Source organism: Hakea prostrata, chromosome 7, assembly GCF_041222555.1.
Source record: "Hakea prostrata isolate BN-2017 chromosome 7, UWA_Hpros_2, whole genome shotgun sequence".
In the NCBI taxonomy this organism is placed as follows: Eukaryota; Viridiplantae; Streptophyta; class Magnoliopsida; order Proteales; family Proteaceae; genus Hakea; species Hakea prostrata.
Window position 1 is genome coordinate 35,563,303 of NC_142606.1, and position 26,373 is coordinate 35,589,675.

The 26,373-nt window shown below is 39.5% G+C and overlaps 7 non-coding genes across 7 annotated transcripts; all 7 read left to right on the forward strand.

Annotated features, from left to right (window-relative positions):
- Positions 1 to 1,296: 1,296 nt before the first annotated feature.
- On the forward strand, positions 1,297 to 1,368 carry TRNAC-GCA (transfer RNA cysteine (anticodon GCA)). The gene has a single exon. It is a non-coding gene; the product is annotated as a tRNA-Cys (tRNA).
- A 19-nt stretch (positions 1,369 to 1,387) lies between these two features.
- Positions 1,388 to 1,460, forward strand: TRNAK-UUU (transfer RNA lysine (anticodon UUU)). The gene has a single exon. It is a non-coding gene; the product is annotated as a tRNA-Lys (tRNA).
- Positions 1,461 to 12,388: 10,928 nt separating this feature from the next.
- TRNAC-GCA (transfer RNA cysteine (anticodon GCA)) lies at positions 12,389 to 12,460 on the forward strand. Its single transcript has one exon. It is a non-coding gene; the product is annotated as a tRNA-Cys (tRNA).
- A 565-nt stretch (positions 12,461 to 13,025) lies between these two features.
- Positions 13,026 to 13,098, forward strand: TRNAK-UUU (transfer RNA lysine (anticodon UUU)). The gene has a single exon. It is a non-coding gene; the product is annotated as a tRNA-Lys (tRNA).
- A 538-nt stretch (positions 13,099 to 13,636) lies between these two features.
- TRNAK-UUU (transfer RNA lysine (anticodon UUU)) lies at positions 13,637 to 13,709 on the forward strand. Its single transcript has one exon. It is a non-coding gene; the product is annotated as a tRNA-Lys (tRNA).
- Positions 13,710 to 17,034: 3,325 nt separating this feature from the next.
- Positions 17,035 to 17,107, forward strand: TRNAK-UUU (transfer RNA lysine (anticodon UUU)). Its single transcript has one exon. It is a non-coding gene; the product is annotated as a tRNA-Lys (tRNA).
- A 68-nt stretch (positions 17,108 to 17,175) lies between these two features.
- Positions 17,176 to 17,248, forward strand: TRNAK-UUU (transfer RNA lysine (anticodon UUU)). The gene has a single exon. It is a non-coding gene; the product is annotated as a tRNA-Lys (tRNA).
- Positions 17,249 to 26,373: the final 9,125 nt, after the last annotated feature.

Here is a 26,373-nt window from a genome sequence, read left to right on the forward strand (position 1 = left end):
GTCTTATTCAACCCACCTCCACCACTAGTGCTGCTCAAGTTGCTGACATTTTCACCAAGGCCCTTAGAAAAGATTTATTTCTCAGTCATAGAGGCAAGTTGGGAATTCTTGACATCCACTCTCCAACTTGAGGGGGAGTATTAGGCGTGATAAGGATGATTTCTCATCCTTTCCCTAATTGTCTCTCATTTGAATTCTTTCCATATCATTTCATCTTCTCATTTGAATTCTTTCCATTCATCATTCTTCTCATTTGTATTATTTCCATTTCATTTCATCCTCTCATTTGAATTATTTCCATTCATCACTCCTCTCATTTGAATTCCTTCCATTCATCATTCTTTACATTTGAATTCTTTCCATACCATCTCATCCTTCCATTTCATCAATATCCTAATTCGGCTTTGGCTTGATTAGGTTTCTCTATTAAATCATTTCCATACAAACATTTCCAAGTATTGTATTTCTATGTTTTATATCTTTCTTTTATCGTTCATAGTTACCTAACAGCATGGGATGTATGCTGCCTATATATTTGAGGTTCTCTCATATGAAATCATTCAACTATTTTTCCCATTGAGATTGTTTCTTAATAGATAACAATCTGGTCAGAACCAAAATAATTAAGGTGAAATCCCCTACTAGATTACTCACATCTGCAGTCAAATGATTGTTAGAACTAGTCTAAGATCCAGTAAGAAGCACCAAGACTCAAAAAGACAGGCCAGACAGAAAAAATTGTGCCAAGAAATGCGTTGTTGAACCGTCGTGGGTGATGAGAAGCATAATAGTCACCTTGAGAACAAATCTGACTAGATGACCCTTGATGATCCGAAGAACAGGATGTTGGATCAGAGATCGACTGAAGGATTGCTGTTGTGAAAAGAAGTTAGGTGCATGACTAGAAATCGAGGATTAGATTTCTCAGAGGACTGACATGATTGATTCTGATCAGGATATTGTTGACAAGAGTATTGTGAATCAGAGGGTGGCTACTTAGAATGATTACGAATAGAACAGCGGTTGTGATTAAAACGGCCATCATTGGAACGATATGGGGAGTTGTGTTGAGAGAAGTCGGAGAGCAGTAGAGTGTTAGATGTTCGATGACAAGATTGAGAAGTCACAATATTAGCTGTGGTAAGCTGAAGAGAATCAGAGGATGAGTTTAACAAATATCTGTGACTGATCAGCAAACCAAAGAGCTCAATGAAGGACACTAGAGTAGGCTGAAGATGGATGGATGTTGCAAAGTCTATAATCAGGAACCAAGCCATGGAAAAGTAGTATCTCTCGGGGTCCATAGCTCAGTGGTAGAGCATTTGACTGCAGATCAAGAAGTCACCGGCTCGAACCCGGTTGGGCCCTGAATAAATAGCTTTAGCTGGCCGTCTTAGCTCAGCTGGTAGAGCGCGTGGCTTTTAACCACGTGGTCGTGGGTTCGATTCCCACAGACGGCGTTTCATATTTTTGATATTATCTTTTGGAGATGTAGGAGAGTAGAGATGTGATATTATCTTTTGGAGATGTAGGAGATGTAGGAGAGTAGAGATGGGAAAATTTCTTATGCAGGACTAGTGGGGACCTCACGAGCAAATTTTCACTTCACAACCATGGATGAATTGCGAGAGATTGCTAGGGGCGCTTGGAAATTGTCTAAGGAGGGTGATCTTGCATTCATTGGAGAAAGGGTTTATCATCTTTTATTTCAATGCTGAGGCTAATATGACCAAGGTGTAGCGTAGAGGATTCTGGAATGTGGGTAAGCAATATATTTTGTCTTCAGCGATGGCAGCCGGATTTTAATATTCAATGGAGGAGATGTGAAAGATGGAGGAGAACCTCATTGTGTTGGTTCCACTGTAGGTGGGAAAATTTCTTATGCAGGAGTAGTGGGGACCTCACGAGCAAATTTTCGCTTCACAACCATGGATGAATTGCGAGAGATTGCTAGGGGCGCTGCTAGGGGCGCTTGGAAATTGTCTAAGGGGGTGATCTTGCATTCATTGGAGAAAGGGTTTATCATCTTTTAGTTCAATAGTGAGGCTAATATGACCAAGGTGTAGCGTAGAGGATTCTGGAATGTGGGTAAGCAATATATTTTGTCTTCAGCGATGGCAGCCGGATTTTAATATTCATTCTCCTCAACCTGAATCCGATGGTTGGGCTAAACCCACCTCAACCACAACATGCTAATCGCCAATTTCCGAATAATGCACCTCCTTATGATAGAAACCCGCAATGAGTGGAGGGCAATCTCGCATAGAAGCATTTCCAATCCCCATCTCGAAGAACAATCTCACTCTTTTGAATGAGAAGAAAGCCCCGAAAGCGTTGGTTGACGGCCTCTATTATTTGATGGTTGTTTCACGTACATAACAAATAGTGAGGTCTCGGCTTTAGCCCCCATCGAGTAGTCTCTTCCTGGGAAGCGCAATAATGATAGTGATAGGCGGGAGAATTCCAGGTAGTGAGTATTCCACATTTCCTGTTGAAGGATGAGGGGATCATAGAATTCAAAGGCAATCAAATCTTATTAAAGAGCCAGATGGAAGCAAGTGGTACCATCATGTTACGTAGAAGATGGCTTGCTAATGAATGGACTATAGCCGGAACAGGGACACGGGTTATAGACCAAATCTTTCCTATTCTCCTAGTCGAGCATTCTTGCCTCGCGCTAAGCGGTATAGTTTGTGTTAAGTTGACTCCGTCTTGATAAAATGTTGAGAGATTGGTTTTTGGTTTCTTAGTACTTGTTTAAAATAAGTTAAGCCCTTGAAAATATTCAGTGAATTATGGAATTATCTCCCAAAACTACAGAACTCACGACTCTAATAGTGTCGTCCAATTACCAACTTTTACACGAACTTTCAAGTGGATGAGATCAGGCTTGCAGTGCAAGGAATAATGGACTTACATCACAATATCTCTTTCTTCCTCATTCTGATTTTGGTTTCCCTATCACAAATGTTGGTTCGCGCTCTATGGCGCAAAACTTGGATTTGTGAAGCGCAAGCCCCAGGCGTCATGGCCTGAGGGGCTCCGCGCAGACAGGAAGCTGCCCCCGCTCTTCCGGACTCGAAGGACAAGGAAAAAAAAGAATGCGCTTAGGCAGGTTGTAAACCGGGCTCTGCGCATACTCCTCTGGTGCTACTGTTTATTTCTCTAGTCGCGATAGCCGCTTCTGCGGGTGATTCTGTAACCGCAAGCAGCCCAGCCCGACTTAATGAGGGCTACGCATGAGATCACACGAGACGACTTCGAATATGAGTTGGATGATGCAAGAAATTATATCTGCTTCAAAAAGAGCTCCACTTCCTTAAGAAAAGGGAAGCAGACAGAATGACATTTAGGTGATGGCAGCGGCAGCCCACCGTTACACACTTCCTTTCTAAATCAATGAGAGAAGTACTCAATCATCCTCCAAGAGATGAAGGGGGGTAGCGGTTTTTGTGCCATTCCACATGAAAGAGGACCGTAAGTAACTTAGTGCTCCATACGGGGGAAATGAAAGCTGAATTCGTTCGGATTCCTCCCACATGTTAAATCTTTTTTTAGCGGTTTCCCCAGAGATCTTTTTCATTACCGCAACCTCCATTTTGCTCATTCATGGAGTTGTATTTAGTACCTCTAAGAAAGATGATTATCCACCGTTAGTCAGTAATGTGGGTTGGCTTGGATTACTTAGTGTTGTGCGCCTAGGAGGGCAGCGCGCTTTGGGATGCGGAGGAGCTATTATCGCCCAGCTCCCTAACCTAATGTGGCACTGGGTTTGGACTGCAGGGAACCGTAGCATGGGGGGACATCTAATCCTTTTGCCGCCGCAAGGCTGGCTAATCGTACGCAGCAGGAAGAACAACTATCATTCCTGTGGACAAAGGTCACATTGACCGAATGATGTTAATCATTTCCTCTCTCTCTCTCTCTCTCTCTCTCTCTCTCTCTCTCTCTCTCTCTCTCTCTCTCTCTCACTCAATGACCTCTAACACCAGCATATTATCTAATATCTTATATAATCTCAAACTCTTAACCAGTACTTATTGTAAACCTAAACTCTACAAAATATGTAATACATGTAATACTAGGACTCCACAGGATCACAACTACAAGAGTCCTACACGATTGAAGAACAGGGACTTTGGCTGGCTAAATTCTATATAAGCAGCATGTAACACATCATTTCAAACTAGTAGAATTATCTCGAACTCTCCCATTGTCATAGGAATCAAAAGCACAAAGAAAAGTGTGCAGGACATTTCCCCCACAAAAAATCAAAAGCCCAAAGAAAAATTAGGAATCAAGTCTACCTCGAGGAATTCTTCTGTTAACTTCACCAACTCTGAGGAGGCCAAATATTATATCTGAAGAAAAGTTACTGAACTTGGTTCGTTTGGAGATGAGATGAACGGATCATAGAATTAAATTCCAAACCGCTTATTTGGGTGAAAGTATAGGTAGAATACTGAACTTGGATCATATGCCTCTAAAATTTCTTGAGTTACTCTTAGGCCTTTTCAAAAATAGCTTTTAGCGATGGATTCCAATGCTGTTTTTCCTCTCATACTTTTCTTCTCTTTTCTACTTTAAAGATGGAATTCCAGGATTGTGAAAAAAAAAAACAAATTGTCAGCAAAGATGTTCAAATAAGTTCTGTGATAAAATTTCAACTATGCTTAAGCTTCAAGATTCAACAATGTAGGACGGAGATGGAAAAATAAAATGAAAATTAAGAAGGATAGATGACGGAGAAGAATAAACATGCACCACAGTTCGGTGGAGGTTCGATCTGACTGATGCCAAACAACAAAGAAAATGAGGCTAGACAGAAGATTGGATTAATAAAGCGAAAATCTCTCTCTAAAAAGTTCTTAACAAAAACGTGAGTCTTGTTTGTAGGCTCATTTCAGACCAAACAAGATTCATCCAACACTGTTCAGATTATTAATAGTCTCTGACCTAATACGTCCTTGGTATGTTCTTGGACTTTTGGAGGATATTCTTGTGCTCCGAGATAAGCTTAACCCACGTAGGGTGGTGCATCAAGTTCGAGAAACAAATTGGTGAGTGGATATATTGGCGAGACTAGTTCTGGTTCCAAAGAAGCTGCGATTGCAAACCTTCATGGCTTCATTCATGAAGAGGTGCAGGGAAAGCGCTTCTTTCATATAATTATTGATGTAAATTACTTGTATATAATATAATATAATATTCTCGCTTCGTTCCAAAAACATTTACCTGAATTACAAAGATAGCACCGACCTTAGAGCAACCCTGGAACAGTATTCGGGTCGTTATTTTTCATGCCACATAAGAATAGCATCCTGAGACCCAAGAATGCAAATCTTACAAGTCAAATGTTAGAGCAAAGGACTGAATTATGGGCTTACTAAAAGAAATAAAGCCCATTTAACCTTTACCACACCCCACCTTCATCCACTGTTTAATTTTTTTCCCTCACCTTCAATCACTTCTACAAATTTTTACCCAAAAAAAAAATCACTTCTACAAATATATATATATATATATATATATATCATACTACTATATAAGTGCATATACTCCTACTTTGTGGCAACTCTTTCCATTTACTATTGTTTCTGCGATTTAGTTTTCATATCCACTGCTATTATTGGAGGGTTTCACAAATTACCTATTTTCACTAGGGTTAGAAATTAGATCTATGCCCTTAAAATTGTTTTCTTTCTCACTACTTAAGGGCCTGTTTTCATACCCGTTTGGTTGTAAAAATCAATAGATTCATGAAATTTAGAGATTCACCTTTTTACACTAAAAACGTGAATCTGTAGATTTATGGGTAAGGGGTGAAATCCAGAGATTTCAAAAAAGCTATACATTTGCACATTCACAAAAATCACGTCAATCAAATAGTTTTTTAGGATGAATCCACAGATTTCATTCCACAACCAAACATCTAATTTTATTAATTATAACTCCATAGATTTGAAATCTCCAGACTCATGTAACCAAACAGGCCCTAAATGTTTCTTTGATTTAATATTCAAGTTTCAATTATTGATTGTTTATTGAGGTTATTATTTCTTTGATATTTCAATGAACTTTATCTTCTTTATTGATGAACAAAAGTAATAAAGGAGATGTGCAGTACCAATAAAAAGGGGAAAACATCATTTGTTGTGCATAGCAGTGCACTTTTGTACTAAACGGTTGGCTGAGAAAACAAAGCTAATACAAGACTATTGAGGATCTTAAAATTTTTAAATTAAGATTTTAATCTCAGCCTTCTATTTGGTACAAAAGTGCATTGTTGTGCACAACAGAGAGATGTGCACAATAGAGGAATTTTTTTTCCCAATAAAAACGACTTTGTTAGATCAAGCATAGTCGTATTGTTAGTCTCATCGCATAAAGTAGCCTCTCTAATGAAGCATTAAGTATACATTTATGTTGGAATGGATATGTTTTTGTTTTATTTGGTAGCATCAAACTTTTAGTTTCATTTATTAAACTCAAAAGCTTCTTAAAAAAATTGTTAATTTTCCTAATATTAAAGAATCATGTTCAACTAGTCAACTATATAGTTAGGGCTGCAATAGGGCCGTGCTGGGCTGGGCTTTTGCAATCCCAAGCCCAACCCTATATCTTCTAATCTAAATCCATGCTTGCTTTGACCCTAGTTTAGGACCAATGATTATTGTTCCTAGCCCAAAGCTCTACAAGGCCAAGCCAAGCCCATTCCTACCTTGATTGGCCCTAATTGGGTTGGGTTGGGATGAGTTGGCCTTGATTAGCCCTGATTGGCTATTGGCTCTGTCCCTGGCGTTGACTCTGATTGGCCTTCTCCCTACCCTTAATTGGTTTCTATTATTGGACTAAAATATCAAATGTAAATTCATACAAAAATAATAAATAAATAAAATAAAATAAAATAAAAGAAAGAAGTATCACAAGTAAACTAAAAATAAAATTTATAAAAATATAAGATAATTTTCAAGGTCCTACAAAATGATAAAATAGTCAATAAGTTGATAGTGTTGCTTTAAACATAAATAAATTCACACTCCATAATTCTATATCGAGCTCTAAGGGAATATATATTTTTTTCCCCAACAACTACAAATATTATATTAACATATCCCAAGTAATAAACCTGGAAGAAGTATTGTTACACAAATAAAACGAGGTGGAACCAACCACCAAAACCTAGAGAGAGCAAAAAGATTTTCTCCACGAGCAATAGTATCAGTAGCAGAGTTTGAAGATCTGCTAATAAACCTGAAATCAACAAAGGAGAAATTTGCAGCAAGCTGCTGAATTTCTCTAATAATACTCATACTCACCCAATCAATGGGCTGATTACTACCATTTAAAACAGAAATAAGAGACTGACAATCTGAGAATAAAGTAACTCTATCAACATAAGAGTTTAAAGCTAGATGAAGTCCATCTCTAATAGCTTCTGCCACAGTAGTGGTTGAAGCTCTAAAGCAGATCTTAGCTTGGGCAGCTATAAAGCATCTAGCTGCATCCCATAGGAGAGCTCCACGACCTCCCTGTAAAGTAGTTTTGTTCCAAGCCCCATCTGTGTAAACCTGATGTATATCAAGAGAAGATAATAAATGAAGCTGATTGTTGTTTTGAAAATTGAAATTTCTTGGTACAAAAGAGACGTTATTGTCTTGACATTCACCAATTTCATTAACCTGAGAAGAGAACCAATTCATAATATGTGAAATTGAAATGCCTTTGCCATCAAAAATAAAGTTGTTCCTAGTATTCAAAATACACCAAGACAAAGTGGTCCAAAGAACATCTATGATATGCATCTCCTGTAAGCATGAAACTTGGAATGGATAAAATTGATCCAATCAATCATAGAAGAGCCATGAAACTCAGTGGTATCAATTTAAGGGGGGACAGGCGCCAGCATTCTTTTGCAAAATGACATGAAAATAAAGCATGGCATATAGTTTCATTTGAAGAAGCACATACAAGGCACATTGGGGATGGGGAGCAATTTTTATGAAATAAAGTATCACACACCGACAAAGCTTCATGCAATGCTTTCCAAATGAAGTGTTTTATCTTTGGAATAGTGGGAATGTTCCAAATTTGTTTCCAATGAGAAGCTATTGAGGATGATGATGCAATGTTGCCATGATAATCAGACAGAGAGAGACACAAGAAATAAGCAGACTTAATACTAAATGTCCCATTTAAAGATTTACTCCAAATCCACTTGTCGGGTGTATTCGGGGAGAGGATAGGTAATGTTTTTATTTGGTCCACTTCAGTGTTTGAAAAGAGAGAGAAAAAGAAGAGGAAGGTTCCATTGCAAAGAGTGCCAGTCAATTAATTCATTGACTTTTGTTGGACCATTGGCATGTGGAGTGGACATAATTTTGTGGACAAGAAAGCTGGGTAACCATGGATCCTTATAAATGTGTGTATCAGAACCATTACCCACTTGCTTAAGGATACCACGGATTAGAATCTCTCTACCTGCTAAAACACTTTGCCATCCCCATGAGCAGTTCCTAGGGCACTAGACTTCAAGGATGGATTTATGATGAAGGTATTTAGCAGAAATTACCTGTGCCCATAAACATTAAGGATTAGTTAGTAAACGCCAGCTCTGTTTTGCTAGTAAGGCTTTGTTAAAACATTGAACATCACGAAATCCCAAACCCCCTTCAAGTTTCCTCATGCATAAGGTTTCCCATTTAACCCAATGAATACCCTGGCCATTGTTATTTTCCACCAAAAGGTGTAGATCAATTGTCCAATTTTTTTGCATATCTCATTTGGAAGAAGAAAGCATGACATAGCATAGATTGGAAGAGCATATGCAACAGCTTTGATAAGAATCTCTTTTCCGGCCGAGGAAAGGAGTTTTTCACGCCAACCCGAAAGTTTTCTTCTTAACCTATCAGTCATGAAAGCAAAAGGTTGTGTTTTTGATCTCCCAACTGATGAGGGTAAGCCAAGGTAAATGCCATGGGATGGAGCTTCACAGATATCCAGGGTGGAGATGATATTAGTGCGAAGATCCCGAGGGGTTCTATGACTGAAAACTACAGCTAATTTTGAAGGATTGATGTGTAGGCCAGAAACTAGTTCATAATCCTGAAGAAGCACATTGATAAATGATGCATTTTCAATTGAGACTGGGGAGAATAGCATGCTATCATCAGCAAAGAAAAGATGATTGATCATTGGAGCCTGGGGAGCTAACTTAATGCCCGGAAGACGAGGAATTCCTTGATTGGATATAAGTTTTTGGGTGAAGGTTTCCTGGCAAAGAAGGAGAATATATGGGCTAAGAGGGCATCCCTAACGAATTCCCCGTTGGGGGGCGATACATTGAGTCAGATCTCCATTAACTTTGATTTGGTATTCCACTGTGGTGATGCATTGCATGATCCATTGTATCCATTGATCAGAAAATTCAAAATTTTCCATGGTATGCTTAATAAAAGACCATTCAAGTTTATCATAGGCTTTGCATAAATCCAACTTGATAGCCATATACCCTGATCTGGATTGAGATTTCTTAATGAAATGAAGATATTCATGAGCTAGGTATATGTTATCGGAGATTGCTCGGCCCGGTACAAAGGCACTTTGAGTTTGACTAATGATGGACCCTAAAAGGGGTTTAAGACGATTAGTCAAGCACTTTGCAATAACCTTGTATGGTATTGTGCATAAGCTAATAGGTCGGAGATGTGAGACCTCTTGTGGATTTGCTTTTTTGGGAATCAAGGTGATGAGGGTTTTATTTAGACTTCAGAGCATATAGCCTCTAGAGAAGAAATGTTGAGTGCCTCTGATTAAGTTCTGACCAACCGTATCCCAATTTTTTTGAAAAAATCTGGCAGGTAATCCATCAAATCTAGGTGCCTTATCACCCTTCATTTGGAAGAGAGCAGCTTGAATCTCTTCAAAAGTAAAAGGCTGACATAGGGTGGTATTTGTGGGGTCATTAATTAGAACATGAGTACTAGTAAGGAATTCTTGAGGCGGTGTGGGGGAAGAGGAGGAGAAAAGTGAAGTGAAGTGAGAATGAATTTCATTTCTAATCTGATCAGGTTCATGAAGCCAGATTTCACTGCTAGATTTTAGTTTGTGGATCGAATTTTTCTGCCTCCTTTGGCTTGTTGATGCATGAAAAAACCTAACATTCTTATCCCCTTCCTTTAGCCATTGGATTCTAGATCTTTGGTACCAATGTTTTTCCTCCACAATGAGTTGGCACTCAAGGTTTTTTCGAATGGTTGCCTCTTCTTGGGCTGTTTCAATGGTGGGAGGTTTTTGTTGACAATGTTCAAGAAGGTAGGTCAGCCTATCTATTTCTTTGGATGCATCCTGGAAGGTTTGTTTGCTCCAATGTTTGAGAGATCGGGTACAATTTTGAATTTTCTATTGAAGTTGAAATGCAAGAGACCCAAATCTAGAGTGGAACCAGCTTGATTGAATTTGCCCTTGTATGTCAGGATGGGCTTCCCATTTTATTTCATAGTGGAAACGGACCGGTCTCTTCTTAGGAAGTTCTAGGGTTGCCTCAATGGGAGTATGATCAGATCCAACCATGGCATGTCTATGCCCATGAATGTTCCCAAAGAGCTAAAAGGACTCCATGTTGATGAAAATTCGATCAAGACATTCCTTTATTAGATCAGCTCCCTGTCTTTTGTTCGACCAAGAAAATTTGTTTCCGGTGCATTTAACCTCATGTAAGTGACAATTGTTTAGAACATCTCTAAATCTATCCATTTGGCCTTGGGGTTTGGGTCGACCACCTAATTTTTCAATATTGCTAAGGATTTCATTAAAGTCTCCTAAAACAATCCATGGTGAGTTGTTATTGGCACCTAAGTGTGTGAATTCATTCCAAATCAGATGTCTACATTCAGCTTGGGGGTGACCATAAAACAATGTCATTCTAAAATCAGTCATAGAATTATTCACATGTACATTCATGTCAACAAAATGTGTAGATGCATAATGAAAAGAAATGTTAACATTACCATCATTCCAGAAAATTGTTGTAACTCCAGATCTACCAATAGCATCAAGACAGTAAAAATCCACAAAGCCTAAATATCTTGCAAGAGATCTGATTTCCGCTTCCATTTGTTTAGTTTCCAATAAAAGTACCATGATTGGCCTTGTTTTTCTACATAATTTTTGTAGAAAAGACTTTGTCAAAGGTTGGCCACACCCTTGACATTCAATGCATATCTCTGGGGCATTCAATGCAATATTTAATGTATCGATGTGTGGGTCCTTGAAAAAGAGAAGATATTTTGCAGGTTATGCAGAACTAGTATAGTCCAATATTGAAAAGAGAGTTTATGACTTCTAGCACGTTCACTAGCTCCACAAGCAGTGGGTCTAAGAGATATCAAGGCAAATAGAAAGCCTTGGCAATCTATCGAACTGTCTTGAATGATAGGTGTCCAAGCCTGCTATTTTCGTCGGTGATTAGAGCACTGGTATGAACATCAGTAGGAGTGGTAGTAGTAATGGATAGTTGTGGAAGTGGCAAAGCATATAAACTGCTGTCAGTCTGGCAACGAAACACCCTATGGTTCATCTGAGAGTCCTTAATCAGAAGTAAAGATGACTAGAACTGAAACGAAACATTATTATTGGGGGAACATTGTACAAGAGTAATATCACGGCCATTACAAGTATAAGTAGCGGAACCTATGGCAAAATTAGAACGAGGTAGGCCATTGAAACCCACTACTAGATTACTCACATCTGCAATCAGATGATTATTAGAACTAGTATCTAAGATCCAGTAAGAAGTACCAAGACTCAAAAAGACAGGCCAGAGAGAAAAAAATGTGCCAAGAAATGCGTTGTTGAACCGTCGTGGGTGATGAGAAGCATAATAGTCACCTTGAGAACAAATCTGACTAGATGACCATTGATGGTCCGAAGAACAGGATGTTGGATCTCTGATCGACTAAGGATTGCTGCTGTGAAGAGAAGTTAGGTGCATGACGAGAAATCGAGGATTAGATTTCTTAGAGGACTGACATGATTGATTCTGATCAGGATACTGTTGACAAGAGTATTGTGTATCAGAGGGTGGCTACTTAGAATGATTACGAACAGAACAGGGTTGTGATTAAAACAGCCATCATTGGAACGATATGGGGAGTTGTGTTGAGAGAAGTCAGAGAGTAGTAGAGAGTTAGATGTTCGATGACCAGATTGAGAAGTCACAATATTAGCTCTGGTAAGCTGAAGAGAATCAGAGGATGAGTTTAACAATGACCTGTGACTGATCAGCAAACGAAAGAGATCAATGAAGGACACTAGAGTAGGCTGAAGATGGATGCATGTTGCAAAGTCTATAATCAGGAACCAAGCCATGGAAAACTGGTATAACTCGGGGTCCATAGCTCAGTGGTAGAGCATTTGACTGCAGATCAAGAGGTCACCGGTTCGAACCCGGTTGGGCCCTGATTAAGTAGGTTTACTTGGCCGTCTTAGCTCAACTGCTAGAGCGCCTAGCTTTTAACCACGTGGTCGTGGGTTTGATTCCCACAGACGCGTTTCATATTTTTGATATTATCTTTTCGAGATGTAGGAGAGTAGAGATGTGAAAGATGGAGGAAACCGGGGAATTCGGGAGTGCCTAGGGAATCTATCTTCTTGTGGTTGAAGCCTCCTGAAGTGACGGTCAATGGTGTTGGTTCCATGTAGGTGGGAGGGAAAAAATGTTATGCAAGAGTAGTGGGGACCTCGGTGCTATCTGAGATTGACATAGTGAGACGAGCAAATTTTCGCGTCAAAACCATGGATGAATTGTGAGAGATTGCTAGGGGCGCTTGGAAATTGTCTAAGGGGGTGATCTTGCATTCATTGGAGAAAGGGTTTATCATCTTTTAGTTCCATATTGAGACAGATATGACTGAGGTGTGGCGTAGAGGATTCTGGAATGTGGGTAAGCAATACATTTCGTCTTCAGCGATGGCGGCCGGATTTTAATATTCATTCTCCTCAACCTGATTGAATATCTTAAGCTGGCCGTCTTAGCTCAGCTGGTAGAGTGTGTGGCTTTTAACCACGTGGTCGTGGGTTTGATTCCCACAGACGGCGTTTCATATTTTTGATATTATGTTTTCGAGATGTAGGAGAGTAGAGATGTGAAAGATGGAGGAAACCGGGGAATTCGGGAGTGCCTAGGGAATCTATCTTCTTGTGGTTGAAGCCTCCTGAAGTGACTTCCCTATCTTCTTGTGGTTGAAGCCTCCTGAAGTGACGGTCAATGGTGTTGGTTCCATGTAGGTGGGAGGGAAAAAATTTTATGCAAGAGTAGTGGGGACCTCGGTGCTATCTGAGATTGATTACCTCCCTTCTTGTACGAGCATGACATAGTGAGACGAGCAAATTTTCGCGTCAAAACCATGGATGAATTGTGAGAGATTGCTAGGGGCGCTTGGAAATTGTCTAAGGGGGTGATCTTGCATTCATTGGAGAAAGGGTTTATCATCTTTTAGTTCCATATTGAGACAGATATGAATGAGGTGTGGCGCAGAGGATTCTGGAATGTGGGTAAGCAATACATTTCGTCTTCAGCGATGGCGGCCGGATTTTAATATTCATTCTCCTCAACCTGATTAAATATCTTAAGCTGGCCGTCTTAGCTCAGCTGGTAGAGCGCGTGGCTTTTAACCACGTGGTCGTGGGTTCGATTGCCACAGACGGCGTTTCATATTTTTGATATTATCTTTTGGAGATGTAGGAGAGTATAGATGTGAAAGATGGAGTAGAGCAAAGAACCTCTTGGGGAATTCGGGAGTGCCTAGGGAATCTAGCTTCTTGTGGTTTAAGCCTCTTTAAGTGATGGTCAATGGTGTTGGTTCCACTCTAGGTGGGAAAATTTCTTATGCAAGTGTTGTGACACCCCACCCGTCGGTCTCGGTTATCCACCCAATAACCCGTGGGAGTGAACCGTCACAGGATCCATGGTCTTACCCATCAATAATAATAAACACAAATATAGACAATCAAGAGCAAAAATAAGTGCAATAATAAATAAAACGGTTACAGGAGTCCAAATACTCCAATAAATTTCCAAGATGAATCAATGGAAAGAATCAAGAATCAAATTTAATATCGAGTTCAGCGGAAGCAAAATAAATAAACTAAATAATCTTCTTTCCGGTTCTCTTTTCTAAATCTAAAAACTGGTTTTCTAAATCAGCAAGCAGAGGGGTCCTCCAATCTTTCTCCATACAATCATCAAAATCGTAGCAATCTGCCTTCGTCGGCCATCAATGGATACTAAAAACGCACACCAAGCGTCTTTAGGAGGCTTCACGCTCTGCAAGTTCATGTACCACTGTCTGTGCCACATCAGCTTCATATGAGAAGGTTCTTTCATACAAATCATCTCCAACTTCCAACGTTGTGCCACCATCTGTACAACTCGTAATATATACAATGAAAGAAATGAGTTCTGACGAACTCAGTAAGGAACAGACAATTCTCAAATATATGTCAATACAATCCACAAATGCACATATGAAATGATATGAATGGTATGCAGAAATATGAATGCTACTAAGATCTAACTATGCAAATCTCTAACAGTTGACATGCTTTAAGATATACACCAGCCCTCCTCTGAGTAGGTCTAGTCACTCTGATTCGGCAATGACTGGTTACCTCTATAGGGATCTGGGCAAAGGGGTAAGTCCACACCTGGCTCTCAAACCATGGTTGGGGTTAAGTCAACACTCTCTCACAACGACCATTGGCAATGAGTACTGGCGCATGTTGGGGTTTCTAATCCAATGCAAGTCATAATGGTAACATACTATATGAAATCCAGATACTTCCCCTATGGCACCAACCAACTTGGTTCAATATCCTTCGCAACCTAGGAGTGAGAACCCTCATGGACTAGCTACCGCTGTTGGACTCCACTCCTTAACCCTATGGTCATCCACATATTATTGGGGCGGATGCTCTCATGACTCCTCACGACATCCGGTCCGCTCCTTAGACGTCCATGAGCCCAACCCTAACATATGCAACTGTACCATTGCATGACCAATAGTGGACCACTGAGTCTCCGTATGGGACTAGTTACCACTGTAGGATGAAATAGAGTCACGTCACCATTGTCATGGGTCATCCGGCTTCAATTCCCCTGCCAAAAGGGTAATAGCATGTGGGGTACCTAGCCATGCAATTCTAGACTCTCCTAGGTATGTCATCCAGTAATCATGATAGTGCTAGAGGCATCAGTGAGCATGTGTCCCATACCATAGCCCTCTGATATCTCCAGCCAAGATATCCCAATGGAATACCTCTTCCATCACAACTACACTACATCACTCTTTATCATACCATGAACAGTTGTGCAATATCATAAAAGATTAAGTACATCAAGGAACACCACAAACAACAAGTGTACAATAAGAGGCACATGCTTTATACAATTACAACAAGTAACATGATCAAAGAATAGTAAATAGAATAGCTGAATCATCATGTATATGTAATTGCATATAAATAAGAATGCATGTCTTTACCTATAATTTAGTAGAAGTCCTTTAAAATTGCAATCCAAACACAATTATAAAACTTTAAGTAGAAACAGAGGACACCTATATGCAGGGTTACAAGAATATATAAGAGTTAGGAGTCAAAATAAATCCAAAATCAAACCTACACAGTCATTGGAAACCAGCCGGTTGCTTGTGCCAATCGCTTAGGTTAAGCGACCTCCACAAGCGACCACCCCTGTTTCAAACAGTTTCCAACTCCAAAAATTAGACTTTTGATCATCCGATTTCAATCCATTTTGGGATGATCTTAGTCCGAATTTCAATCTTAATAGGTCTATAGTAAAGGGGTAACAAGAAACCCTAAAATTAACATAGATCTAATACCCAAATCATTCCCCTTGATTAGATCCATCCATTAACAAATGCAGGGATTCGTTTCTAGACAGGATCCCATCAAGAACATTGGAAAGAGGGCTACAACTAACCAAGTGGGTAACCACTAACAAAAATGGGGATGGGTTCATATCAATTAGAGGTTAAAAAGAAGAGAATAGCAGATGGAGATTCATTACCTTATCCAGAATCACCAAGAATAGAAGGGAAACGGTTCCAGATCACTAACAACACTTCGCCCACCTTCCAACATGTTTCCACTGCCGCCTAATCGCCCAAAATAGCAATCCCGAACATAATAATGAGTTAATAGGGTGAGGGATGCTATATATAACGAACATGGGGCAAAATAGAGCATTTTCCCGCAAGTAGAAAGTGGCGTGGCCTAAGGCGGTCGCTTGGTTTAATCAACCGCCACTAGCAACCTCCCCCAAGCATATTGCTATACAAGGGTGCTTTGCTCAAGGGGTTGAAACCTAAACAAAACCTAACCCAAAATAACACATGGGGGAGGTCTTACCTTCATTCCGGACATCTCCAAACACCACTTGCCTTCTACCAGAGATCCAAATTCCCAATAAGGCAGATCCTTCAACAAGAGAATCCATATCCATGGGTTCTGGATATGGATCATGGACTTCTATCTGGACACTCCATAAAATTAATCCAACTAGACCTTCGGGTTCTCGGACCTACAATATGGATTCCGGGTTAGAAATACGGGGGTTGTTACAAGAGTAGTGGGGACCTCGGTGCTATCTGAGATTGATTCCCTCCCTTCTCTTATACAGACGGGAAAGTTTCGTAGGATTGTAATTCCACAGCAGGAATACGAATTACAACCATCAATTCCGATTTTCTTTGATTGGACAAGCAAATTTTGGCATCACAACCATGGATGAATTGCGAGAGATTGCTAGGGGCGCTTGGAAATTGTCTAAGGGGGTGATCTTGCATTCATTGGAGAAAGGGTTTATCATCTTTCAATTCCATAGTGAGACAGATATGACTGAGGTGTGGCGCAGAGGATTCTGGAATGTGGGTAAGCAATACATTCCATCTTCAGCGATGGCTGCCGAATTTTAATATTCATCTCCTCAACCTAATTAAATATCTTTAGCTGGCCGTCTTAGCTCAGCTGGTAGAGCGCATGGCTTTTAACAACGTGGTCGTGGGTTCGATTCCCACAGACGGCGCCACACCTCAGCGATGGCTGCCAAATTTTAATATTCATCTCCGCAACCTAATTAAATATCTTTAGCTGGCCGTCTTAGCTCAGCTGGTAGAGCGCGTTGCTTTTACCCACGTGGTCGTGGGTTCGATTCCCACAGACGGCGTTTCATATTTTTGATGCTATTTTTTGGAATTATCTTCTTGTGGTTGAAGCCTCTTGAAGTGACTGTCAATGGTGTTGGTTCCACTGTAGGTGGGAAAATTTCTTATGCAGAAGTAGTGGGGACACGTCAGTGCTATCTGAGAGTGATTCCCTCCCTTCTCTTATACAAGTGGGAAAGTTTTGTTGGATTGTAATTCCACAACAGGAATACGAATTACAACGAAATCAATTCCAGTTTTCTTTGATTGGAGGAGCAAATTTTCGCATCACAACCATGGATGAATTGCGAGAGATTGCTAGGGGCGTTTGGAAATTGTCTAAGGGGGTTATCTTGCATTCATTGGAGAAAGGGTTTACCATCTTTCAGTTCCATAGTAAGGCAGATATGAATGAGGTGTGGCGCAGAGGATTCTGGAATGTGGGTAAGCAATACATTTGTCTTCAACGATGGCGGCCGGATTTTAATATTCATCTCCTCAACCTGCGGGTAAGTTGGTCTGGGTTCGTTTCCCCGATTTACCTTTTGAGTATTGGCATGAGAAAGTGCTTCTTTCGATTGTAAAGTCTGTGGGTGGCCCTGTTTCTCTTGATAGACGTACTCGTCAAGGATCTATTGGTCACTCACTATGCTATAGTTTTGATCGAATTGGAGGTTGATGCTGTTCGTGCGAATGAGGTTCAGATTGAGAGTCTTGAACCAGGGATTGTTTGAGTTTTTAGTTTTCTTCAGAAGGTGATTTTTGAGGATGGTATTCAGCGGTGTTCTCTGTGTAATCGGGAAGGCCATTTGGGTCTTCGTTGTAAGTTATCTTCAAAGGTGGATGAGTTGCAGGTGCAGCCTTCAAGCGTTCCAGCAGAAATTCCTACTATGGATGGGATTCCTGATGCAGGTGTGCGAATGCAGACTCCTAGTTCATTTCAACAACCCAACCGTGTGGCTTTAGAGGAGGCAGGTTTCGAGAATTTGGCAGATTCATCCAATGAAGATTTGGTTGATTCAATTTCTAATTTGAATTCAGAACTCAAATCCAATAGAGTGGTTCCTTTTAAGGTGGTAGTTGAGTCAGGTAAGAGTTCCTCCCCTGATCTTTCTCTCTCTCTTGGAACGGATCCTTTTCAAATTCAAAAGATTTTGAATAAGGAATTGAATTCGAAGTTGGTTACCAGTCCTTCAAGTAGCGTGGATTGCTTTGTTGGAACAAGTGGGGCCCAGCAAAATTTGAATGGAGATAATGATCAGTTGGTTGAGCATCAAGTGGGACCATGTGGGGCTCAACAAAATTCAATTGGAGATAATGATTAGTTGGCCAAACAATTTTTAGAATTGAATTCAAAGTTGGTTACAACTCCTTCAAGTAGCGTGGACTACTCTGCTGGAACAAATGGGGCCCAAAAAAATTTGAATGGACATCATGATCAGTAGGTTGAGCATCAAGTGGGAGCATGTGGGGCCTAGCAAAATTCAGTTGGAGATAATGATTTGTTGGCCAAGAAAATCCGGAATTGAATTCGAAGTTGGTTACAACTCTTTCAAGTAGCGTGGATTGCTCTGCTGGAACAAGTAGAACCCAACAAAATTTAAATGGAGATAATGATCAGTTGGTTGAGCATCACGTGAGACCATGTGGGGCCCAACAAAATTCGGATGGAAATAATGATCTGTTGGTCCAGCAAAATTTGGGTAAGCTCTCCTCTCTTGGTCTTTCTATCTCACTTGGAATGGGTTCTTTTCAAATTCAAATATTTTGAATAAAAATTGAATTCAAAGTTGGTTACAACTCCTTTAAGTAGGGTGGACTCCCAACAAAATTTGATTGTAGATAATGATCCATTAATTGAGCATCAAGTGGGATTATGTGGGGCCCAACAAAATTTGGATGGTTTGGAAAGTTCTTCTTTGGTCATTTACTCCAGTATGGATAAGCATCAGCTTTTGGAAGTAGTTCTTCCTTCAAGCTATCTTCCTGATCAAGTAGAGGGTGGCTCTCTCCGTCGTAAGTCTGGTCGCCCTAGGAAAAATAAGAAGGTTAGAGCAAACTGATGTTAATATACCCTAGATAGCATTGATAAGGAGAGAACTTGATTTAGAGGTTGTTGGTCACTCTCGTTTCAGATTTTGATTCGTTATCTATGATTATATGAGTTGGATCCAGTGAGGATGGGTGTATTTGTGGGCAACTGATGTTGCGGGTTTGAGGGATGGTACTTTGATAGTATTTTGTAATTTTTCTTTTCGCTTTTTAATACAAATGACCCTTTAGCGAGAAAAAAAATATCTTCGTCCTAGATAGGTTGATCAATGACATCTGGAGTGTCCACTATATATAAGAGTCAAAAGCAAATAATTAGTGACAAAGTGAACAAAATGGGACACCCTACCTTTTCAATTGTTCAAAAGATTGATTAAAGATTTTGATTTGCCTTTCATTAATCAGAAATATTTTTTAGTTTTGAGGCGCTTGCTAGCAAGGGAAAGTCATAAACTTCCCTTTGGGACTTCTAAGACAGTTTTGAGAACCCTTTAGATTTAACTTATTCAGATGTTACTGGGGTCCCTCTCCTACTAATTTTGTTGAAGATATCATTATTATGTGATCTTTGTTGATTCTTTTAGTAGATTTATTTGGATTTAGTAGATTTACACTTTAATCTATAGCGCTAGGTATTTTTCAAAGTTCAGGGCCTTGGTTGAAAATATTTGGCCGAAAGTCAAACGTTTTCATAGTGATTGAGGTGGGGAGTATCGTATAGTCTCCAAGTTCCTTGCAGACTCCGATATTGACCACATATTACCTTTCCCTCACACTTATGAACAAAGTGGGACTGTAGAACAGCAACATCGCCACATAGTTGAAACCGGTTTAACTCTATTGGCCCATTCTCACAATCCACGTAAATATTTGAGTCATGCCTTCGAAAGTATTGTATTTTTTATTAATATGATTCCCACTCCAGTTCTAGGTAATGTTTCACCGTTGTTCAAACTCTTTGGAGAAACCCTTGACTATAAAACTCTGTGTTTTTATTGTGTTTGTTATTCTCTTCTCAGGCCTTTTAACAAACACAAACTTGATTTTTGATACAATCTCCATGTCTTTCTAGGTTACAATTCAAGGCATTATGGGTATAAGTGTATTGATCCAACTGGGAAATTAATTATTTCTCGCCATGTCATCTTTGATGAGCCGAGATTTCCCTTTAGTGAGAGGACTCCCCTTCCCAACAGAATTCTTTTCTCCCTTCTCTATTGGTCCCACCTCTTGTTCTTCCTCCTTTGGTTACTCCACCTACCCAATCCAACCCTAGCTCGACCTCTAGAATCCCCTCCTCATCAAACTCTAGTTTGACGAACACTCAACCACCAACCCTAGCCGCACACCTCTTGTCACACCCCGCCCGCTCTGTCACACCCCGCCCGCCAGGCCCAGTTAACCGCCCGACAACCCACGGATGTGAACCGTCATAGGATCCATGGTTTTAGTCTATCAACAATAATAAATACAAATACAGATAATCAAGAGCAAGAAAAGTGCAATAATTAATAAAAATGTTACAGGAGTCCAAATACTCCAATAAATATCCAAGAACAAACGAAAGAGGGAAAATCAAGAATCAAAAGTAATATCGAGTTCAGTGGAAGCAAAATAAATAACTAAATAATATTCTCTCAGGTTTTCTTTCAATACATCGTACTACTTACCTAGTATGGAGGGATGTCTTCAAACTAGGTCCAACTAAGCTTTAGGTCCATCAACCAAGTTCTTCTTCACAAATAAATAGTTCAACACCAAATCAAATAAGGTTTCCATAAGGAAACACCATCATCAATATCCATGGGTTTTGGGTCAAACACCATATCTTCTACTGAGATGGCCCACAAAGACATCTTCCTAAGATTTTCAAAGATAGTAAAACTGAAATCACGGTCAAACTTCAAAGTCAACATCAAACAAAACCTACTTCACGCAAAACAGATCGGGTTTCCGGGCTAGATTTGGGCTAGGTGTTACATTCTCCCCCCCCCCTTAAAATAATTTCGTCCTTGAAATTCGGAGAGTACTTGGTTTTCAAAGGAATGGAGATACATTGCTTTTATCTTGACTTTCTTCCCCCAAAAACAACGGAAAACAAATAACAAATTTTTTTTTTTTTTTTTTTTTTTTTTTTTTGTTTGAAATCAACGGAGAAAATCTAACATGCTTTGAAATCAAATCGAAAGTATAATCATGGCTTCATGAAGATTTCACAAGGATCATGGCGAAGATCAATATGAAGATCATAAAACCATAAGAATGAAAGGGGGTTGTAGAAGAGATGGCTGCAAGGATGCGGCATCTTCTTCATAGCCTCAACCACAAAGAATAAAACATAGTAAGAGTAGATCAATACAATACAAGAGAGATTATTAATCTTTGATTGAATAAAAGGAGATGAAAATTTTGAAGTCTTGAAACAATTAGAAGGAAATAACAATTCATGAAGATCACACTTGATTTCTCTTCGAAATCATCATGTGGAGAATTCACAAGGTTATAGAGTACACGGAGATCCACATTAGAACAGCAAGGATAGAAGGATCTGTCATGGGAATGATTTAAAATTACCCTCCTATCAAAGGGAGATAGAAGGCACTAGAAAAATCGAAGAAAGAATAGGTAAGCTTCGGGGTAAACTTCTACCAAATGAAACTAGGTAACTTCATACGGCAGATAATAAATCAAACAATGCATATGGTATGTATGCATTTGGCACAGCAGCAAGGTTAGGATTAATTGGGATTTCCAAATCTTTACAAGGGGATGGAAAGTACAACGAAAATAGATCTAATAAGTACAGAAAACTAGACTCTTGGCTGACTTCATAAATGGCAAAGTGGAATTCAAAACAAAGCAGATGATAAGAATGCGAGAGATGTACAAGTGACAAATCGAATGAAGATAAGAACAAAGGCTATGAACAACGAACATGAAGAAAAGTTTTCTAGGCTTCCCAAAAAGGTTATAGGGTTTCCAAAGTCTTCCACAACACACAACACACAAGCAGAGATTATAACAAAATAAGAAAGAAATAGTCAAAACTTCAGATTAGATTTTGGTTTAGGATGAAAGATGATGATTGACGAGGGTAATTAATGATAAGGATGAGGATATTGAGGAAAAGAATGAGCACTAGGATGAGGTTCAAGCTCAGGATGAGACTCAGGATTAGGAGATTCAAGAAGATGAGGAGGAAACTATTCCAGCTCGACAGTTTGAGGTGAGAGGTCCATCAAATTCAACTTTCGAGGCATCGGGTGTGGTTTCTCAGTTGTCGGCAATAACTTCCACACAAGAGAGGATAGAGACTCAACAGGAGAGGATGGAGACACACATATACATTATAGAAGATTGACTAACACGACTAGAGGAGGAGTCTCAAACTATGAAAGATCAGCTTGATTCTCAGAAACGATTACCTAGGCAGGCAGTTCTAGGAATTCCTTTTATGTCAACACAGATGTATTCACTTTCAGAATTGTAAACCTAAGTGATTAGTGAAGTTAAATTTGTATCACTTGTGTTATTGTATATTATGCTTTTCTTTTGTTGCATTAACAATTGTTCAATGTTTAGTTATGACTCATAACGACCACTCACAACCATTACTCCCAACAACAACTTAAAACAACAACTCCCGACTCGGACTCGTATGACAACACATGACGACAACACGACTCAGACTCATACGACAACACATGACGACAACATGACTCAGACTCATATGACGACTTACTCCCAACAATATCTCACAACAAAACTCACTCACAAGGACAACTCATGACTCGACACATACAATAACTTAAAACTGACAACTAAACTTTAACCCATGACTACTACCCAAGTACAAGTCATAAATTGTAATTATTGTGCATTATTCAAACTTGTGTATTATGCTTCATTTGTTCAAGTTTCTAATCCAAGGTTCTCTATTATTCACCTCTAAGACAGCTTGAGTCACTTCTGGATCTATGACTCAGATTGCTCATCTAATACTTGTATTAACTATTATTGACTTCGTAAAACCAGGGCTCTGATACCACTCTGTCACACCCCGCCCGCCAGGCCCGGTTAACCGCCCGACAACCCGCGGATGTGAACCGTCACAGGATCCATGGTTTTAGTCTATCAACAATAATAAATACAAATACAGATAATCAAGAGCAAGAAAAGTGCAATAATTAATAAAAATGTTACAGGAGTCCAAAAAAAAAAAAAAAAAAAAAAAAAAAAAAAAAAAGGGAAAAAAAAAAAAAAAAAAATAAAAAAATTTACAAGAAAGGGAAAAAAAAAAAATAATTTATTTTCTCTCCCTTTTTTTTTTTTTTAATTCGTTCCTCTTCCCTAGTATGGAGGGATGTCTTCAAACTAGGTCCAACTAAGCTTTAGGTCCATCAACCAAGTTCTTCTTCACAAATAAATAGTTCAACACCAAATCAAATAAGGTTTCCATAAGGAAACACCATCATCAATATCCATGGGTTTTGGGTCAAACACCATATCTTCTACTGAGATGGCCCACAAAGACATCTTCCTAAGATTTTCAAAGATAGTAAAACTGAAATCACGGTCAAACTTCAAAGTCAACATTAAACAAAACCTACTTCACGCAAACCAAAAAAGGTTTCCCCCCCCACATTTTTTTATAGGTTCCCCCCCCCCCCCCCCTCCCCCCTTTTTTGGCCCCCCCCCTCCTCTAACACCTTTGATCGAACCTTGTCAAACCATTCTCCATCTTCCACGAATCGATCTCATGGTTGATCTACCCGTTGCTACCAATTCTCATCCTATGGTCACTTGCAATAAAGATGGTAATCAGAACCCTAAAGCTTATCTAGCCACTTCTGTCGTTCCTGATCTCACCTAGACTAAACCTTCCAATTTCACTAGTGCCAGTAAATCCCCATGCTGGAGGAAAGCCATGGATGAGGGGTTCATTGTCTTAATCAATAGTTGAACTTTGTTTTTTGTACCCCTTCCCTAGTTAGAAAATGTCATTGGATGCAAATTGGTCTTTTGGATTAAGAGAAAAGCATATGGTTCCATTGAGAGGTATAAGTCCCGCTTGGTTGTTAAGGGTTTCAACTAACACGAAGGTCTTGATTATAATGAATACAACAATCATTTGGTTGGCTCTATCCATTGTTGTTCCGTGTTGGTTCTAACCATTGTTGTTTCTAAATCTTGGCCAATTCGACAGCTAAATATTCAAAATGCATTTTTGCATTGCATATTATAGGAGACTGTGTGCATGAAGCAACCCCTCAATTTATTGATGCTCGCCATCTAGATTGTGGTTATAGACTACATCATTCTCTGTATAGTCTCAAGCAGGCTCCCCGAGTATGGTTTGATAGACTAATTACATTTCTATTGGAATATGGCTTTTAAGGGTCCAAACTGATCTTTCCTTGTTTATCCATACAGAGACAGTCGGGGATCAATTACATTATGATCTATGTTGATGACATTATCCTCACTGGGAGCAGTGAAGCCTTGTTGACTTCATTTTTGAAGCACATAGGGCCTCTTCAGTTCTTCCTTAGGATGTCAATTGTTCGAAACCTTGATGGTTTACACTTAAGTCAGTCCCATTACATCTTTGATCTACTTACCACCCCTATGATCCTAACTCGAAGATCCATCATGTAGGTCTAAGAACCTAAAACACGAATAGAAGACAACTGTGGGCCATCCAAATAGAGACCATTGGATTAGAACTAGAACCCATGGAATTTGATGGTGGAGATGAATAATTTGGAGTTTTCATAAGTTTCAAAAGAAGAACTGACACAAGCATTGACGGATTGGGAATGTGGATTAAGATTCATAGTCGGCACAATTGGAAGGTCCCAAAGATCAGGTAAGACCCTTGAGATCCATGTGCTAAGTTGATGTAGTGCCATGGATCAACTTCCTATGAAACTCACTCATGGAACAAATTCCAGTGGTAGGGTTGATTGGTAGGCAACACAAGGCAACCCTACCTAGTGCCTATTTAATGCTATTTCCGTCCCAAAACAAATTATTTTACTCCCAACTGTTAAAGATGTCAATCCATATCAGAGAGGTAGTTTTGGAGAGGGAGAAAGTTGCGGGGATCATCTAGAGAGCGATCAAAGTTCTAACCACGAAATTGAAGGTTAATTAATTCCTCCTTCTTTTCTAATTTGCCTCTTTTCATCTCTTTTCAAAGAAAAAAGATCAATTAAAAATTAGGGAAACGTAAACCCTATTTTGATCTAGCAATACGAGTGATAGAATCACTCTGTTACGCTGATTTTCTTCACGGATAGATTTCAGAGAGACCCATTTCATGCTTTGCTTGTTTATCGTTTGATTTTGAGTTTTAGATCTACTACAATAGGTAGACTTTGTTTTTGGGATTGTTTTTGGAAGCTCTAATTGTTGTAGAAGTTGTTTGAAACCCAAAAATGAAGCTACCTCCTAGGGTTGTTTGGTAGGGCTCTCCCTGGGCTACCCTACTTAGGCTGCCCTACCTCCCTGCTGTTTTGGGTTTTGTTTCTATTTTCAATGTGTGACTTCCTAGGTTAATTATAACTTGATTCAGCTATTAATTAGGATAATTTGAGATGTGTTAAGCCATCTTTTGGTTGACTTTGAAAGGTTACAAATCTACTTGACAAGTGAGGAAATTCAATTATGTATGTTTGACATTGAAACATAATTTGGTATTGAACATGCATAATAACTGATATGCTGCTGCTATATGGTTATTTCATTCACTTTATATTCTAAAATTACTTAGAATCATGTTCTATTCTTGCTTTACTAAATTATGAGGTGACATGGCTGAGTTTGAGAATAACAAGGTTATGCATAGACTTGATCTGGGTTTATGCATAGACTTGACCGGGGTTGTGGCATGACCCTTACCCTAGGAACTTTAGAATGGACAGGTGGCTTAGGTTGCACACCTAGGATGTCTAGCTATACATGGTTAGGTTGCACCCATCATGTCGTTACCCTATTGGCGAGGATATTGATGCGGAGTGACCCGTAGTAGCATTGTTGGGTTGGTGGGTGCCCAAGACTAGTAACCAACCTGTGAGGTGACATAGTTACACAA